General features: G+C 36.0%; 1 protein-coding gene across 25 annotated transcripts in view; it reads right to left on the bottom strand.

The window, feature by feature from the left end:
* The window catches only part of PTPRD (protein tyrosine phosphatase receptor type D), a 2083672-nt gene extending 2065067 nt beyond the window's left edge, over positions 1-18605 (bottom strand). For 13 of the 25 annotated variants that reach the window (XM_070431651.1, XM_070431673.1, XM_070431672.1 and 10 more), the window contains exon 1: positions 18359-18605. The gene's annotated coding sequence lies outside the window, so the exon portion shown is untranslated. The remainder of the gene's footprint in view (positions 1-18358) is intronic. The other 12 variants (XM_070431665.1, XM_070431664.1, XM_070431670.1 and 9 more) reach the window with 4 other exon arrangements.
* Between the last annotated feature and the right edge of the window lie 380 nt (positions 18606-18985).

An 18985-nucleotide genomic window follows, 5' to 3' on the forward strand; every position in this document is an offset into this window, starting at 1 on the left:
CTTAAAGCAAAATATGCATTTCCATTTAAAAATATAAGCCTATTTGTAACCTTGAAAACATTTTCTTTTATTTGCAAAGACAGAAAAAAATTTTAATTCGAAATTTTCTTCTATCCCAGGAAGGTGCCTTTTTTTTCAAGTAATTTCTCTCTCATTGCTATTACAACTTTGTTTTCAAAAATATATTCAACACATAGAAAGATTACATCATCATTAAAACAGGAAGTATTTACATTTTCCCCTTTCTTCCAAAAAAGAAAAGTTCAACTCCCTTTTGAGTTATGCTTCTATCTTTCCTATTTTCAATCAAGTGTATCAGTTGTCATCTATTGTGTAGAATAAACTTAAACCAGGAGATTATATATAATTTTCTTTACTGGTCATTACAGAGGACAGTTCCCTTCTAGTTCTGAGAGTAAACGATAAATTATATTGCACATGTCTTGAGTAAAATTCCACTGGATATTGCTTTTACCATCTTCACTAGTGACACCAGAAATGACTTTTATATTTCTCTTCATTTAACTAAACTCAAAAGTGTAAAACACTGTAAAATTATGATCACTGATTAATAGCAAATCAGTCGAAATGCAAGCAAGGAGCTTAATGTAGCAAAAATAAAGTGATGCTATTTATACCTGAATTTTCAGTTAATTTGTGTTCTTTGAACTGCTGATTGCCTTGAGAGAGGCATGTATACAAATGCCTCCAATAAATCACTGCATTTCTCAAACAACCTGGTATGTTGTTGGATTTGTACGGCTGGCAGCCTAATGAGAACGAATGGCTTACAATCTTTTGGGACTGAACCACTTCGTCATTCACACCATCCACCCAATGAGAGACTGCGTCAGGGGTACAAGGTCACGCCCTTGCCACAATTACTCTGGCTAATGAGGTATCACTAGATGTCTACTAGTTCAGAGGTGTGTGGTTAGGGCAGCTGAGGATAAAATATTTGGTATCCTTACACTGAGGTCTGGATACAGATTTCCAAGTCTGTCTTTGTCAGTATCAAATTAAATGAAAAATGCTACTTCTATATGGAGTCATTTGCACTTTAAAGATGTAGAAGTGACATGAGTTTTACCTTCATGTTGTCAAGGAGTGAAAAAAACAACAACCCACAACTCAGAAGAGTACCCCCCCACATACCCCCAGAAGCTCAATGACAGATTGGCTTGATGATTCAAATGATAATTTTTATAATAGATAATTAGACCATATGTTAACCCCAGAATTTAAAGTAACTAATTTACTTATATTGCGTGGTTCTTGTCTAACTCAGGTTCCATTTTCAGAGTGAAAACAAAACAAAACAAAACAAAAATGAAACATAGTTCAAATCAGAGTGTCCATTACCATACCATTGTAGCGACAGAAATCCGTAAGATATCTAGGCGGCTATTTTAAATAAATATTTTTAAAGTTAACTGCTAATTAAATAAAATAATGGTGAAAAGAAAATTAAAAATAAAAACAGAGATGAATTGTAAAAGATACTGAGCCAACTTACAACTAATTGAATAGCTTTACATGAATTCTCCCTCAAATAACCAATAATTACTTCCAAATAAGTTGGAAAAATCAGTAAAATCTCTTGGCTTTAAAATGTCTACAAAGTGAAGCAAGCATAATTTGGGTTTTTAAGAGAGTGTTTTGTTTCTCAGTTGGATCACCAAATAAGCTGATCTTCCATGGGCAACGAGGTTTTGCTTTTTGGCTCATTCTGCTATGTAGTTTCAGAGTCAGATCTATGCCTTAAAGGCAACTTGCCCACATTATTTAATAGTTCTTGGAACTTTTAAAATTTGATTCGTGGATGTCATTATGCATTTCCATAATAAATTAAAATTAGAATTATGAACATGTCAGTGATCAACATTAGCTGTTTTCCAAAGCCCACCTTAAAGTGCATTTTGAAATACTTTTTCTATAAGCTATAGCTGCTTTGAGTACTTTTTCCTAAGAAATTTAAGATAAGACTTTAAAAATTAAGAACATAATATAATAATGTTGTGTATTTGGAGAAAAATGCATAGGCATCAGTCTAGTGTATATTAAGGACTACAGACTCTAAAAGAGAAAGGACCAGGCACTGTCATTACCTTTACCCCTTTATGCATGTGATCTGCAGTTTTAAAAAAAATAAAGTCCTTTACCTTTCAAATGCTTTTCTTCTAATACTCCATAATCACAGTCAGGTACATACAAATACACTTGTGCGTTTATACCTACACTTGCTTTCTAACTTAATGTTACAAAACACCTTCAGGCAGATAATAGGAGATCTGCTTCACAGATGAGAAAACTAAAGTTTGCTGACATCAGTAAATGGCTGAAGATTAAGAATCTCATAATTAGTAGAGTTAGAAATGATCTGAGTTTGACTACTTCTAAAACCCAGGTTCCTTATCACTACATTTAAAAATAAATGAACTGCTTATTTTGTATCAAATTTATTAATCATTTATTTTGTCACAGAATGTATATTGAACAAAAAAAATAAAAAGTTAATAAAAAAGAATAGAAAGTTAAAATGAAAAAGAATAAAATTTCCCTAAAGCACTTAGTTATGTTTATATATAACATATATGCTACACTCATACATGAGTGTATATATGTTAATTAATTTGTTCACATTTACTGATTCCGTGTCATACTTAGGCAATAGATTAGTCCCAATAGTCTATCAATTACCAAGATAAATTTTTCTTAAACAATATTGTCTTTTTGTGGTTAGAAACAAAAAGCCATTTTTTTAATTACCAAATTTTAAAGGCAGTATAAAAGAAAAGAATAAGCAGGTATATTTAAATACTCTGCTTAATAAAAAATACAAGTTATTTTTATTAAGCATAGTTTGGTGACATTTATCTATATCTCCAAACTGGGTGTAATGGTAAACATTTTGAAGAACTGGTAGAATGTGAAAAATTAAAAGTTGATAATCAAACATAGAAGTTAAAGCCCTGGTTGTGAATCAGTTGGTCAAGGATTCAATTCCTGGTCAGTGCACATGCCTAGGCTGCGGGGTGGGTCCCCACTCTGGGCATGTACAGGACTCAACCTATCAATGTACCTGGTGCCACATTCTCTCTCTCTAAAAAAATGAAGGTTATAAAGAAAAGAAAAATATGTAATTTATGTATGTGATAACTGGCTGAACTTGAAGTCAAAAGTCTTACAACTGTTCAGAGTATCTGTATTTAATATCAGAATAACAATTGGTTACCCTGCATGAGTGTAAGTATAGCATGTGCAAACCATGAGATATTTGACTGGTAATAAAGACCAAGCCTTAGGTAGTACATGTAACTTTTGCCAGATAAATTAAATCAAACATGAAAAATGTATGGCTGCTCCAAAAAAGCTTAAAAAACCATTCTATTGCTCTATTCATGTGATGGTTATTAAAGAGTTCTCTCTAGGGTACATCATAGTCTTTTGATTTATTTCTTGTTATCATACATTTCAAATGAGACACTAATAATTGCTCAAAAAACAAAAACACACACACAAAAAAGAACATGCTCATTACAAGTATTACAGATAAGAAAGAACATAAACAGGGATCCCAAAATATGTTATTTGGTACCAAGACTGTCCACTAAAATTTGTTTAGTATATATATATATATCTATAGCACAAGTAGCTATGTATCGCCTATAATAACCTTATGTGATTTTGTCTATCCCAAATAAATTTTTAAGAAACTATGCATTATGTGAATACACTTTGAGTACAATCAGGGGTTCATTCTTCAAATGAATTTACTGAACTAATGCAATGATTCACCATCTGATTCCATGAAGAAAAACTGGCATCTTATTAACACTGAGGTACAAATCAACAGAAATTTAAAAATGCAGTTAAATTCAGTTAATATCCATTTTAAAATACTGCATGACTTGAAACTTTTTTAGGGAGTTAAAACAGCTCATTTTAGATTATAAAATATTTTTAATTAAAGCATCCTCCACTTCAACAGCAAGTTCTGTAATGTAACTGCAATGGTAAGCAAAGATTGCATTAACTTCCGCCATAAGTCTCCGATTTAGAAATATCAGCTGTAATTAGAAAAATTAAAGCTACACTTCAGAATTAATTGAAATTATTAAAGTGTTTACTCCTGCATTATTTACAGCTAGAATGTCAGCAAGAAGCACTTTATACTTTCTCATAAGTGATTCTACAGGGTTTATTAAAAACATAACATGACTTCCATTGAACACTGATCTTTCTGAGTGGGTCTGCTATTGCTTTCATTTTATTCTGAGGTTCTGGAGAACTTCATAACAATTCTTCTCTGGGAAAGCACAAAGGCTAATGCATTCCTGATTGATGAGTGTGATGCAAGTTATAGGCATTTGCTGCCCTTATCAAATTCATCAGCAGGTTCTCCAGAAACCAAGATGGTCTTATCCAAAAATTGCATTGTGGGTGAGTGACCAGCAAGCCACAAATTGAGGTTCAGTTTTCTAAACTCAGAAAATTTTAAAAAACCTAAAGTGACTTGGATTTAACTATAAAGTATCAATTCTATGTTTTTAAGAAGTCATTCTTTGACTTTATCTTAGACACATATTCAATTTTATCATAAGTATTATGCACTTTGCATTTCCTAGCTCAAAGTAGATGTATCCTGCCTATTATAATATAAAGTAAATAAGACTCTGTCCAAGATTTCTGCTTAGAGCTCACCCACACAGATTCACTAGCATGGAAGAGTGAATGAAGGTGAATAAATGAACCTGAAAAATTGAAACATTTTCACAATCTTCTGTGGGTAATTCTCTGTAGAAAATAAATCAAAGTTATATAAAGTCCAATCACACTCTTTATTGCACAGAAGCCTGGACTGTGGGTTGAGTTTCCTGGGTTCTACCTCTGAGAAACTAATTAATAGGAATTTGACATTAAACCTCTCAGGAGCTTCCTCTTCCTTATCAGTGAAATTAAATATTTTGCATGGGATTTTTTTTCTTGCTAATCTCAACTACAGTATATATAACAAACGATCTTAACTACCTAGTCAAGATCCTCACTACCTATTCAAGATTCAGAGAATGGTACAGGATATAATGAGAAAAGAGAGAAAATATAGCTATCCCCATTTTTTTATTTTTTTTTTAATTCTCGCCCAAGGATATGGTTTTACTGATTTGAGAGAGAGAGGAAGGGGTATGGAAGGAGGAAGGAAGAGAGAGAGAGACATAGAGACAGAGAGAGAGAGAGAGAGAGAGAAACATTGGTTGCCTCCCATATGTGCCCCAAGCAATGATCAAATGATCAAACCTGAAAATGAGGTATAGACCCTGACCCTCACAGGAAATAGAACCCAAAATTGTTTTGTGTATGGGATGACTCCCACCAATTGAGCCACCCAGCCAGGCTTCCCAACAGTATACGTTCTTTAGAGCATAGAAATATTTAAATATGGATACTATCAATATTTTCTTAGTCAGCAAATTATTTTTGGGACTTTTGGTCTAAAGAAAGGCTTCATGTGCGCGGTAGGTATGGCTCAGTTTGTTGAGCATCCTCCCATGCATGAGGTTATCCCTGGTTCCATTCCAAGTCAGGTCACATGCCTGAGTTGCAGGCTTGATCCCCAGTAGAGGGTATGCAGGAAGCAGCTCTCTCACTGATGTTTCTATCGCTCTCTACCTCTTTCTTCCTCTCTCTCTGAAATCAATAAAAATATTTTAAAAAGAGCTCATGCAAGATTATCAAAGGTCATTAATACCGAGATGAAAGCTGTGACTATATGACTTGCTTTATCTTCTGATATATCACTTTAAAATCAGGAGTACTTTGCCTAAGGCAATCAAAATTGATTAGCTTAATGGAATCTGATTTTTGAAATGATTATGAAAACAAATTTTCTTTAAAAATAATCTCTACTTGGTAATTCCACAGAAAAAAAATGGTCATATGCTATCTAAATATTCAACAAACGTTTTTTAGAGTTTTAGTATCAAAGCTACCTTGAAAAACACACCATAGATTGTTTCTGTTTTTTACCTACAACATTCTCTTCAAGACAGTTTTGATGTTATACAATGTGTGCCACATGCCTGGAAAGCATACCCAAATTCTTAAGATTGATGAGGGTAACTACATACATGCCATACTCAACAGATGTTACAGTAGCATCTCCAGCAACAAAGACTTGGAGCGTAGCCAGCTGTGAGCAGCAAAGCCTGGGCCTGTGGGAGCTGGGCTACTGTAAGAAACCCACACAGTTCCAGAATGGTAAGCCAAAGGAGGCTGACCACTTTGGAGTTGGCAGGGGAGACACAACATAAAATTTTGCTAGAGATCATTACTTTGTATGGCAGACACTGGCTGCTGCTGGGAAGCAACAGAAACTGATCAATCTGTTGTGCAGAAGTAATGTAGTAGGAGGTGCAGCTTGAGCAAAGCCACAGAAAGAAAGAGGTCCCTCAAAAGCTGGCATTCTGTATGTCACTGGCTGGAAAGGATACTCATAATATTCTGGAATCAGATTCGAAATTAGTATCTGAAAGACACAGCTAATATTACAAAATTTAAGACAGCCTTTTGAACAGGGAAATGCAATTATAAATTTTTATCATCATTACCATCATTTTCATCAGCAGCTGAACACCTTTTTAACTGCAAGGTGTTTATATAGCTTTATTATGGAATACAGGTGGGATGGGGGAGAAGGTAAGACATAGATGAAAAGGTAGTTTGCAACCTGGGTAATGAAAGTCCCTTTATGTCACACCAAGACTTTTTTTTTAACATTATACTCCTTGCAATAATAAATCTTTTCATGTTTTAAGCATGATCAGGTTTTCATCTTGGACAAAAAAATTCCATTGGTGGCAAAGAAAAAAAAATAGAGGAGATAAAGTAGAGGCAGGGAAACAGGAAATAGTCATCCATGGAAGATTTGTACTGTGGACTATTTGTGTCCTCGCCAAATTCATATGCTGAAACCTATTCCCCCCACTGAGATGTATTTGCAGGTAGGAATTTCAGGTGATGAGGTCATGAGGATGGAGCCCTCCTGGGCGAAAAGAGTGGTCTTATAACAAGATGGCAGAGACCTCCCATAGCAAAAAGAAGTATGGTTCTGAGCTAGGAAATTGGTTATTACCAGACACCAAGTCTGCCAGCACCTTGATCTTGGACTTTCCAGCCTCCAGACAGTGAGAAACAAATTTCTGTTGTTTATAAGCTACAGAGTCTGTGATATTTTTGTTACAGCAGCCCAAATGGACTATGGCAATTCGATAAGACTCTGAAGCGAGGTTATGGCCATAGGGAAAGATTTGATAAAAAAACAAAAGGTGGACCTGACAGAGTATCATAACTGGAAGGTAGCGTTTTTATGGTAGGACACCACTGAGCTAAATGTGGATATTCCAACAAATGAGGCAACCTAGACTTCTAAAAAAAAGTTCTTCTCTTGAAGTTGCAAATTTGCTTATTTTAGCTAAACCAACACCCATTCCATCTATTTGCCTACAAAGACCTATTCCAAGAGATCTTGTACTTCTCATACTGTCTACCAAAATTATACTGTATGTAAGGAATATAATACATTTCAAGAATAATTAGGACCACTCTGGACCTCAAGATTATGTCTTCTTTCGTTGTACATTGAAAAGAAATAAGTACTGCTAATGTGTTAAGCTCTCCTGGGCTTCTTTGTTTTTCATCCCTGATCACTCTTCCTCCTAGTTTTAAGCGACAAAAGGCCAAAACTCTAGTTTGTAACAAGCAGTTTAGCAGCTCCATGAATGTCTCTAGTGGACAAGTTTGCACAATAAAATTGTCTGGGCTGGCACATTTTCTACTACTCAGTTCTCACTTACAACTAAAAACTCATTGAACTTTCTTAGCAAGTAATCAGAACACCTTAGCAAAGAAAGATCTTAGGAGAAGAAAGATAATCAGATTACCCTGTTCACTAAGTATTTAACTGTCTCTCACACCTGAAAAGAAAGAGTTTTGAACCTCTTGAATATGTCATAATATAACTTTAACTTTCTATTTTGGATATCATGTATTCCTTCCAATACAAGGGAAAAGTAACTTTTTGTATATGCTTTGTCATCTATTAGTATTAATTAAAATTATAACTTGACATATGTATACCTAAGCCATAAGAAGTGTCAGTTTAATAAATTGATAAAAAGTTGCTAAATTTTTTTTTCAATTTTAAAAGATCACAGAGCATTTCTGATAATTTTAAAGAATATCCAAGATATTTCTCATGTCCTTTCAAAATCAGGGCAAAATACTTCTATCACTATGCAGCAAGCATTTCTCATACATTAGAAACCCAATATATATTTATTGAGGATTATTTTATTCAACCTTTCTTTAATTTTGTTAATCTGTAAAGGTAACAATTTAATTTTTCTGTTCTTATAATTGAAAAATAAAATCACAACTCATGTTGTAACTCATACTTCTTCAATTTATCTTTAAGTTTTAAGTAAGTAATCATACTAAAATTTGAGAACAGTGATCAACTCACTGGGGACAAAAAGCCAATATACTATTGCAATCAAATTAAATTTACAGCAAATTAAATACAATGTGATGCAGTGATATAAATAATACCTAGACTGCATGGTAATGAGGCATAAATAGCAAGAGTTCACACAAATAATTGTAGTTAAATAGATTCCTACAGGGCCGGTTTTTGTTTCCCTTTACTTATTTCTTTACTGCTTATGACCAGCATTCCTTATATTAAACTTCACATGAGTTAATTATGTCCATTGTCTCATTTCATTATCATGGGAAATGTGGATTATGGCTCTGTGAATTGAATTCACTGGGTGGTGGATCCTGAAACTTCACTCCATAGTATATCCTGAGCTCATCTTTCCTGCCTTTCTATTTCTATTCCATTATGTCGTCTACATAAAGCAAACTGACTCTAACATCTTGGTTGATTCCCAAAAACCACGGTTCTTGGTCATCCTTCACCAAGTGCAGCTAAGTGTATTTAGAGCCGATGGAGACAAAATCTGTGGCTACAAGTTATAGAGGCCTGAATAGTGAGAACCACCTTAATCAATCTACTCCTAGGCAGGGACCTGAGCTTAGAGGGGCACCACAGAGAAAAGCAGAAAGTATATCAGATTCTCTTTCCACTAGATCAAAATTGTCCCAGGAAGAAAAGGAATACACTCATAAACGCTAGGCCATGCTTACCCATTGTCCCCATGAGCAATATGTTCACAATGATCTATTTAAGTTATCATTTTTCTATAATAACTCGTGCTTATTTCATTTTTAAGGAAGTTGTATAATAAAGGGAGAGCCTGGATCCCTCACTTTTTTCCACTTTTGATATCTAGAACCTATGCAATTGTGGAATTCCTCTTTATGGTATATGCTCTTGTTGTACATCTGGGGAAACATACTATAAACCTATGTACCAATACCAATATAGCAGAGCCATTTAAACCGTGGAATCTACAGGCAGAGGATGTAGGTGCTTGGCTTGCTATGCTACCTCGGGCCAGTTTACTTATCCTCTATGTACTTCGGCTTCATCATCTATAAATTAAAGATAGTAAGTGCATCCCATGTTGTACATCAGAAACTAATACAAAATAATATTGAATATAAACTGTAACTGAAAAAATTCATGAAAAGATAGTAAGTGTGCCAACTTCATAGGGCTGATATGGGAATAAATGAGTTAATGCATATAAAGCACTTAGAATAGTAAGTGGCATAAATTAGAGTCAGTAAATGTTAGCTATTATTACCTCCTATCTAAAGATTTCTTCAGAGCTCAAAAGAAGGAGGTGTAAGACAAAATTGTTCCAAGAACCCAAGAAGAAAATAAAACCCTGAGGTCATCTCTGATTAGAAAAAAAAAAAAAAGCTTCCTTCTTTTCATGCCACCATAAGAGGTGATGGACTATTTATGAAATGTGGATGATTATATTGATGAGAGGGATGACCGGGCTGTAAGGGAACTGCAAATTATAAACAGTGGTCAAGGCCATCTTTAATCTTTACCACGTACCCTTTTACATTCTTACACGGCCAACAGAGTCATCCCCGTGTGCCGATAACACCAGGTTTCCAATAAGGTTAAAGGAAATGAGCAGAGGAGGGAAATTCAGCAGGAGAAATAGAAAGGGGGAAAGATAGGCTTATAGAAAAGAAGGCTGGCCTGGAAGGAGCCACATAATCTCTTCTGGCCCCGCCACCTAAACTGGTTCACCTCCAGGTTCATTCTCAGGTACTGCCTGGAGTAATTCCTTTCTATGAAAAAAGCATATAAATAGACAAAGGTATCAAGGTAGATATAGATATACAGATATGACAGGTAGAGATTGGTATTACAATTAGAATATTTCCTAAGATGACCTCTCTCGGAAATCTAATTAAGATTCAATGTTTCCTTAGCAAATGTGGACTTTATGTTATTAAATCCTGGCAAGTTTCCACAATGAAAGGGCTGCATGGAAAACAGGAAGGCATCAATGCCCTGAAACACAAAAGGAAGGCACTCCTTCCTGAGGGCAGAACCATGGTGAACTTAAGTGCTGAATTCAACCTTCGAAAGCACAGGGCCTACCACAAGGAAGCCCTGTAGTCTCCCACCGCACATCAATGATGAGGCGCAGCCTGCCTTGCAGAGCTGACCACATATGTTTCCGAGGAGGAAACAAATGGATAGCACATATGACACAGAATGAGCACATCCATTCGGAGAAGAAGCCACCAGACATCCTTACACATTAAATTACAAGAAATGATCCACTGAAACAAATGCCAGGGACAAGTATTAATTAAGATTGAATTGAGTATATATATATAATGCAATGGTAAATTCTAAATGCTGGGAAAATATCTTTTCTCTCTTTATGATGCTCATAGCCCATCATCAAGGTTTAAAAATAGAAAAGTTTCTTTGAGGTTAAAACAATATCTAACCTGGGTTCTGTTTATCAAATGTGCCTATTGAGTGGCACCATCAAAGCATTTTTTTAAATTTAAATTCTTTATTGATTAAAGTCTCCTTTGTCCCCTAATGACTCCCTGGCCACTTTACCCCCAACCCCCAGCACATGCCCTCACCCCCCTACCGTCTGTGTCCATTGGTTATGCTTATATGCATGCATACAAGTCCTTCATCTTTGATAAGCGTTTTTAGGAGGAATAAAGAGCAAATTTAAAATTAAATAAAAATGTTTTTATTATCTTTTCTAGGGGTATCAAGAGGTGAATTTAGGGTAATTTTTTTAGTTTCAAAAATGTCTAGCAATTCAAGTAAATTCCTAAAAATTTAAATGACACTTTTTTTCATCTTTTTTGGTTATTTGATTCAAAGTACATAGCACATGGCCTCTTTTGAGAATTTCCTCTTCTCTGACTGTTCTCTTTCCTGAGAAAACCGATGTTATTTTCCTATGATGCTTTGGTTACAGCTGAAGAAAATAACAAGAGCTTTGACTGTAATCTGCATTGTATCCTATAAAATTTGGAAATATAACGGGTTGGTACATAGGTTGTATCATGCTACAGTGGTCTGCAGATTAATTTGTGTTTTCTGTATCTTCTTGATATAGAGATGGTATAGTAATATGCTTATCATGTCTTACTGCTTCTCTAGAACTCTGGACAGTGGTGTACATAAAGAATTAGCATGGGGTTAATCCAGCTTTGAAGATGATAAAGGATGTCAACTAATTCCAGTGGAATACAGCATAGCCTACAACTGCTAAATCACCAATAAACATTCCACTCATTTCCCAAAAGAGATGGCTCTGAATCAAGATGATAGAGAAGGAGAGGAGGAAATGGTAAGGAAGGGCATGTACCTGAAATTTTTTCAGTGACTTAAACGGAGAGATTCTATCTTCTCTATGGAATCAACATTTTTTGATAATGAATAAATATTTCATAAGAATAGAAGATGGTCACAATTTAGGCAGTTTTATATTGCCCAAAACATGGCTTGGTACATACAAGATTCCATAAATATTTGGATACCAAATAGTATATGGCTTACACTGCCATGTGTCACATGCGGTATAATCCTAACTAGTGATTCTGATTTGACAATATATACAAACTGGGAAATAGAAGAGGGTGAAACTTCTAGAAGCAGGGCATATTATGCTTATGATGCCTAAATTATTGTCCTGTCGTTGATTTTTGTGGCAAAGTCAAAAATAAATGAATACACATCATGAAGTGATAAAATAACCTTCTCAATGGTTCCAGATGGATACATTACAGAAATGGCAAAAACTGGGACTATGACGAAGTAAAGGTATGAGCAAATTCCCCTGTTAATCTCATGACACTTACCCCAACACAGAAAGTCATATCTCTGATTTGGAAAGCCAATTGTGGGAAGAATAAAAAGTGGAAGACACTGCCTCTAGGGTGAGACTAACAAGTCTTTCCTTTCTGCATTCTCTTCCCTCTCCATCCTTTTTTCTACTTCCAAGTGGAATTTCTGATCTTGAACATAAAGACTGTAGGTCACAGTACTGGGACAAAATCTCAGGGACACAAGGTTGTCTGCGTAGTTTTCTCCTACCTACATAAGCGTTCGTGGACAAGCAGTCTAGACCAGGTCACTTAAAAACAGCAATCACTCTTTTACTCTTGTTTATATTTTCTAAATTAAACTTCCCTGGCATTGGAAGGAAGCTATATTCTCAGCCTTTGTTCTAAGCTCCCTAGGACCATCTAACCAAAGGAAGAGGAGTATATTTGGTGATACAAATCCCAGTTAGTGGGTAAGTTATAAAAAGGAATATGTGTACACAGTATTTGCCTGACTTTGTTCTCTGTTCACACAGCTGTTGAAGGAGTGACTTTTTTTTTTTAATACAAACTACGTTTGAGAAATTTAACTTTGGATAGTTTTTAAAAGTATAATTCACAGCGGTTCCAATAAAATGAATGCATCGATAGACTTGTGCATCTGATTGCTTAAATATTTGCACGCTTAATAAAGGAATTTTTATAAAATTTGATTAATTTTGTGTGTCAGTGTAACATTTCTATTGTTCCCTTACAAAGTAAATCAGATAGCATCATGTGTGCAATGAATCTTACAAGGCATTTCAGTTAAAATGACCTACATTTCAGTTAATTTTAGATTTAAAATGACTGCTTTTAAGTAACAACCATATAAAAACCAAATGAGTTTGTTCTTTTCCTTTTTAGCATCTAATGCAAATACAAATACTAACACAGGCAACTAAGGTCCATGAGAACAGATGTGAAACAACAGCAGTTATGTTCTCTGCAATTCTATACCTCTCAACCTTGAGAATATTAAATTATTATAATGTGGTATTTAGAAAATATATGGAGTTACTACAAGAGGCAAAGCCTTGATAATATGGTATATTGTTGAACTATTGATTTGGATTTAAGAACAAATCAGAGAACAACTTGATATATTACACAATAATTTATATTATTTTATTTTTACTATTATTCACTTATTGTACTTACACTTCTCAACTTTTAAGCACACTATTTTCACTAAGTTCCATTCTGAATAGATGTATTTAAACAGACACATATACACGTGCACATATGCAAACATATAAAATAAAAAGCAAATAAATGGTCTATAATTAGTTTATCTTGCACTCAGAAGTAAATAAATTTGAAATATAGCACAATCTCCATGACTCTAATGATTTAAAATATAAAACATTTTATAGAGATATAGGTTCACTTCTACCACCCAAGAATTCCTTAGAAGGGGAAAAGTTTCCAATTTTATCCTGTATATGACACAAATTCTATCTAGGAATAATGTACTGATTTTCTATAAGAAAAGCAAGCACTTAAAATTAACCCTGTATGTACTAATTCTCTGTGTTCATTTTCCATGATTAGAAGTTTTTCATTATAAAATATTTTAGAGGTAATGAGTTGTATCCTATATGATCAATGAGATCATTTTATTGAAACTTTACTAATTGGTGTATAAATTATTATCTATGCATTTTTGCCAATGCGGGATCTTAGATACTACTGTTCCATGATATAAAATCTCCCTGTAAACTTGAGGAATTCGTCTCAATGTTATAGTTTTTAATCTTGGAAGTCTTCAGTTGCCTCTTAAAAATACAGGGCTGAAATAAATTTTTCTATGGTTCCTTTTAGCTGTTGCAGTCTATAACTACCATCTCAAACACCAAAATATGCATTTGCTTGAATCGAGCATATGTATATAAACATGATATTGTAAACTAGCATACATGAAAAAATTAAGAGGAGAAAAAAGGAAGTCAAAGGACACTAAGCAATTCCTTTGTTTTTAATCTTCTTATACCCTTCTGCAATTAAATAAAATAGCAAATCCCAAAATACTTATAATATTTTTTCAGTAGCTAAGGGTATTCAAGAGAAACAAGAACCCCTCCCTTCCTTCCATTATCTCCATCCTTTTCCTCCAAAGTCCCTCCAAGTAAGCATCCAATCCACGAAGCAAGAGTGGCCAGGCCTGGCCCACCTGGCTCAGGACAAGGTGCTTAAACCCGCCTTCAAGCAAGATGGCTGCCCCAACTCCTGAATGGATTTTCACACTGCCATGGTGTCATCTGAAACTGTGCTAAATGCTACTTTAATTAGATTAGCTTGTTTTATGAAATTTTGGATTAGATAGGATCTAGATTCATGGGCCAGTTTCTCTACTTGACAGAGGAGAAAACCAGGTACAGAGAGTCCAGGTTACCCCCTGAGGTCACACGGCCAATTATAACTATGAAAGGAAAACGCAAAACTATTGATTCTACAATCACATGAGCGGTCACCTAGTGGGTAATGTCCTTTTCTTACTCTTAATTCAACACATTTTTAGGAAGAGTTTGAAAAAGCATACCCATTATTGCAACTACAGTTAACTTGTAAGTTGCTTCGCTGTACAAATGGAAATTCACTTAATCTTTATGGAGGCCAAATTGCTTTTGAACAGTCTGATTAAAACCCAATGAACTGACAGAGGTAATAAAGAATTTGCGTGTAAATATATAGGAAGATAAACAAATTCAAATGTCACATGACAAGATACAAAATTTTATCCATCCGATATTCAATATAACTTTTAAATTGGGATCATTAAATATTTATTAACATGTCATTTGCATTGCTAAAGTTTATTAAATTCTTTATAGGTGTAAATTCATAAAACTTTACTGAAATTAAGATATTTTTTCCAAACAACAGAGGACTCTTGGAATAAAGTTATTTGTTGTATAAAACAGAAGAGATATTGGTAAAGCCTAGTGATAGGTATATCTAATTAAACAATTGTTAAAAGCACATTTTTCAAAAATTTGTAAACAAGAAGACATTAGGTGGGTAAATTAAAAATGTGTAGTGTGCATTGCAGGTCATGTGTTCTTAAATTACTATATAAAATTTGTCCATTCCCCACCTTCTCTCATAATCCAGTCTGGGAATGTAGAGATATTGAAAGTTATATTAATGATCCTTCTCTAAGCGTAAGACAAATTTCACTAGTAGTAAACACAACAATTGTCATGTGTAATAGTCACTATTTCTAAAATTTTAACAGTTTTCAGCTAATGTTTTTATATAGCCAGCAGTATTTTAGCTTTACTTTTACACTTAACATTACTAAAGAAAAATGTCCTTCAGCACTGAACCTGAACCTTACTAGAAATACACAGAAGAGACAGAATGTCATCCCACACAGGGAAAAGCAAAATAACTCTTAACGATAAGTCAACCTTCCCATAACACACATCCAATTAACAATGTTTTACTTTCTAAATTAAATGTTTTAAGTAGATAATAATATCCATGAAGTTCCCTAAAATATATGACCATGTGGTCTACAAGATCATCTTTAAGGTACTATAGTTACAGGACTAAACCTGTAAATTCTATGTTACTATTAAGGGAAAAGAGAAGTATGTTTGCCTTCTCCAAGTGCAACTGTAAGCAAATTCAGGAATACGGGCGCTTTATTAGTAAGAACTCCTTTAGTAAGCACACGTTAGAGGAATTAATCATTCATTCCCTGAAGACTGCTTATATATTTCATCTGGCCATTATCTGATCTGAATAACAAGAACAATTGCGTAATAAAACACATTACTGCTGACACCAGCAACTTTCTTCTTTCAACTTGAAAGTTGCAACCACCTCTGTATGGCACAGAAAGCTGGTGGACAAAAAAATATGACAGTTTAATCACCCCAGCCAGCTTTGACTTTTTTCTCTATTATTAAAGACAGTAATCATATATACTATGTGCCAGCTCTACTAACAATGGTTTTGATTCAGGTCATTTTTCTCAGCACTATGACATAATTATAATAGAGGTAGACTGTGTGTCAGACTAGTTTTCACATTAATTGTAAATCTTAGCTTTCAGGTATTTGAACAGAATCAACAATTCTGTAGTGCCTCTTTTACTGTTGGAAACATGTCGTGTAGTGATTTATATAATAACATGTTAGAACCAATCTTAGATTTGGTCACTTCAGTACAATCTGACCTTCTATTTTTCAACAATTATATTTTTCAAGTATCAGATATCCTATCAGCTATTTGAGGTCACAATTGGGTAGAGGTCATGTGCTATAATCCAAATCTGATCAACCAAAGGCTTCGTTCTAAATTATGTAGATTAATTTTAAACCCATAACAGAAATGGCAGCTGAGAGCAGTAATATCTCCAAGAAAACCCATTTGGATAGGTAATAAAGTAACATACAGGAAACAATGACAGATCTCTCCCAAATGATTTCCATTGAAGATTACTTTATGTCAACAAATTCATCAACTGTCCTGTGTTATTTCATTACCCGAAAAACTTACGTCCCAAAATAGTCAGAGGGTTCAACATTGAATAACCATAACAACTCTAAAAGATCTTTCCTTCTTTTAACCATTGTACAGCAGTATACTCTTAGTTTTTTCAAATCAATGCTGGATGAATATAGCTGCTTTTATATACTTATTTGAGTAAATATACAGGTATTTTTTCACTTTATCATAACAACTAAATATGAGAGTCCTTAGTTATTATTTGATAGGAAGGTGTTTTGTTGAAAAAAACAGTTTTAATTTTCAGTCTCGTTTATAACTCTCAAAGGGATTTTATTAGAAAGGTGTGTTTAATATTGAAACAGAAAACTGTAAGTTGAAGATAAAACTTTCTCCAATCCCTATTCTACACTCGTCAGTAAGAGTGTTATTGTGTCCAAGAACTTTAAATTTGTTTAAAATCAGTTCCGTGTTTTCTAAAATGCAATTTCTACTGTATCTACTATATATGAAACAATGCAAGAAGAATTAGATTCAGAGTCCATTTGGCAGTGATAAGGGAAAAAATGCTGAAATGTTATTGATTCCCTGCCTCTGTGCAAAACAAACTGACTCAACTATATTTTTCCTGACATAACACAAAGGTTTTATTTAGGTATTATAAAACGTTGGCAAATGTTACTCTATATCGCTCCTTTCTCAGAGAGCAGAAGAGCGTCCTATTTGTTTTTACAGAAATGCTGCAGCCACTGACAGGGTGATGTTAGTCCCAAGAGGAATACCGCCTGCAAAAGTTTTTTGATGCAGAGATATTCAGCCCTAGGAGACACCTTCAATCTGCCACTGGCTGCTGAGCCCCTGTCACAGCTTATAACCTGCTGTGTCAAAGTCACTGTCCCAACTCCTACCCTCTCCAAACCATTTCTTTTTTAAAAATATATATATATATATATATATATATCCTCTCTCTAAATTAATCGCATCCACATTCTCCAAACTAGACCGGTCCCAGGATTTTCCTCCACATCTTATCCTACCTACAAGCATCACGAAGCCGCAACAGGATTTTCTCCCTGTCTTTCAAAGCATCTTTATTAACTTTCCCTTGACCCAATTCTTTGCCAGCTCTCTCCAGAACTACAGCTAAAACAAGCACCCAAGTGAAGTCAGAGAAGGAGGCGAGTTGGTGTGGGTTAAGGTCGCGGTGGACAGTGGCCCGGGAAGGAGACCAGTGGAGTTAGAATTCTCAAGCGTCTTCTAAGCACCCATCCTTCAATCTTAGCCCCAACATTTCACAAAGCAGGCTCCCCATGGCCCTGGAACAATACGCGTTTAAAAACCGTGCCCCCGTCAGGTTACCCATACTGGAGTCTCTCAGTGTTCTCCCTCAAATAATAAAAATAAAATGCTCAGCAAACCACTTCTCAATGAGGAACTACTGAAGTTATATAAGTCAACTTTCCCTTCCCGGGTGAAACGAACAGACTGGCCCTGCCACTCGGGGTGGGGAGCCCCCAGCATAAGCCCCGCCGGGGAGTGGAGAAATGCAGAAGCCCAGGTTACTTACTGAAGCAGCCGCTCGTCCGGTCCTCCGCGGAAACCCTGAGGAGTCTTCTCTTCCCTTCCAGCAGGCAGATAAAGAACTGTCTCTCTTCCACACAGGCCCCAACAAACTGCAGGGGAGCACAGCACATGCCCGCTGCCCGTCGGGCTGGGGCTCGGGGAGGGTGCCGCGCGTGCGGTGTGTTTTTTCCAAAGTGGGACCTTCTTTTCCGGGGGGAGGGGGCCGAGACCAGGCAATCTGGGCGCCCAACGCCGTCCTGGGTCCCGGCAATTATTCTGAAGGCAAAGTACCTGCGCTCGGCGGCCAGGCGAGGGGAGGAGGCTGAGCGGGAGGAGGAGCGGGGAGGGCTCGCGGCGGGCGCGCAGGGTGGGGAGGCGGGCGGGCGGGGAGCGGGAGCCGCGGGCAGGGCGCGGAGGCGATCGGCGGTCAGGGCGCGGCGCTGCCCCACGCGCTCGGGCCGCCGGGTGCGGGCGCGGGCGCGGCGGGGCGGGGAGCAGAGGCGACGAGCATCTCCGGGCCGCTCGGGCTCTCGCCGGCGCTCCCTCTTCCCAGCGCTCGCACACACAGGCACACACCCCGCGTCTCCACGGCAGCCGCCCCGCGCGCACTCACCTGCATTTCCTTAACGAG

The sequence above is a fragment of the Myotis yumanensis genome, unplaced genomic scaffold, assembly GCF_028538775.1.
Source record: "Myotis yumanensis isolate MYYU_CA2020_CCGP unplaced genomic scaffold, mMyoYum1.0.hap1 SCAF_12, whole genome shotgun sequence".
Classification (NCBI taxonomy): Eukaryota; Metazoa; Chordata; class Mammalia; order Chiroptera; family Vespertilionidae; genus Myotis; species Myotis yumanensis.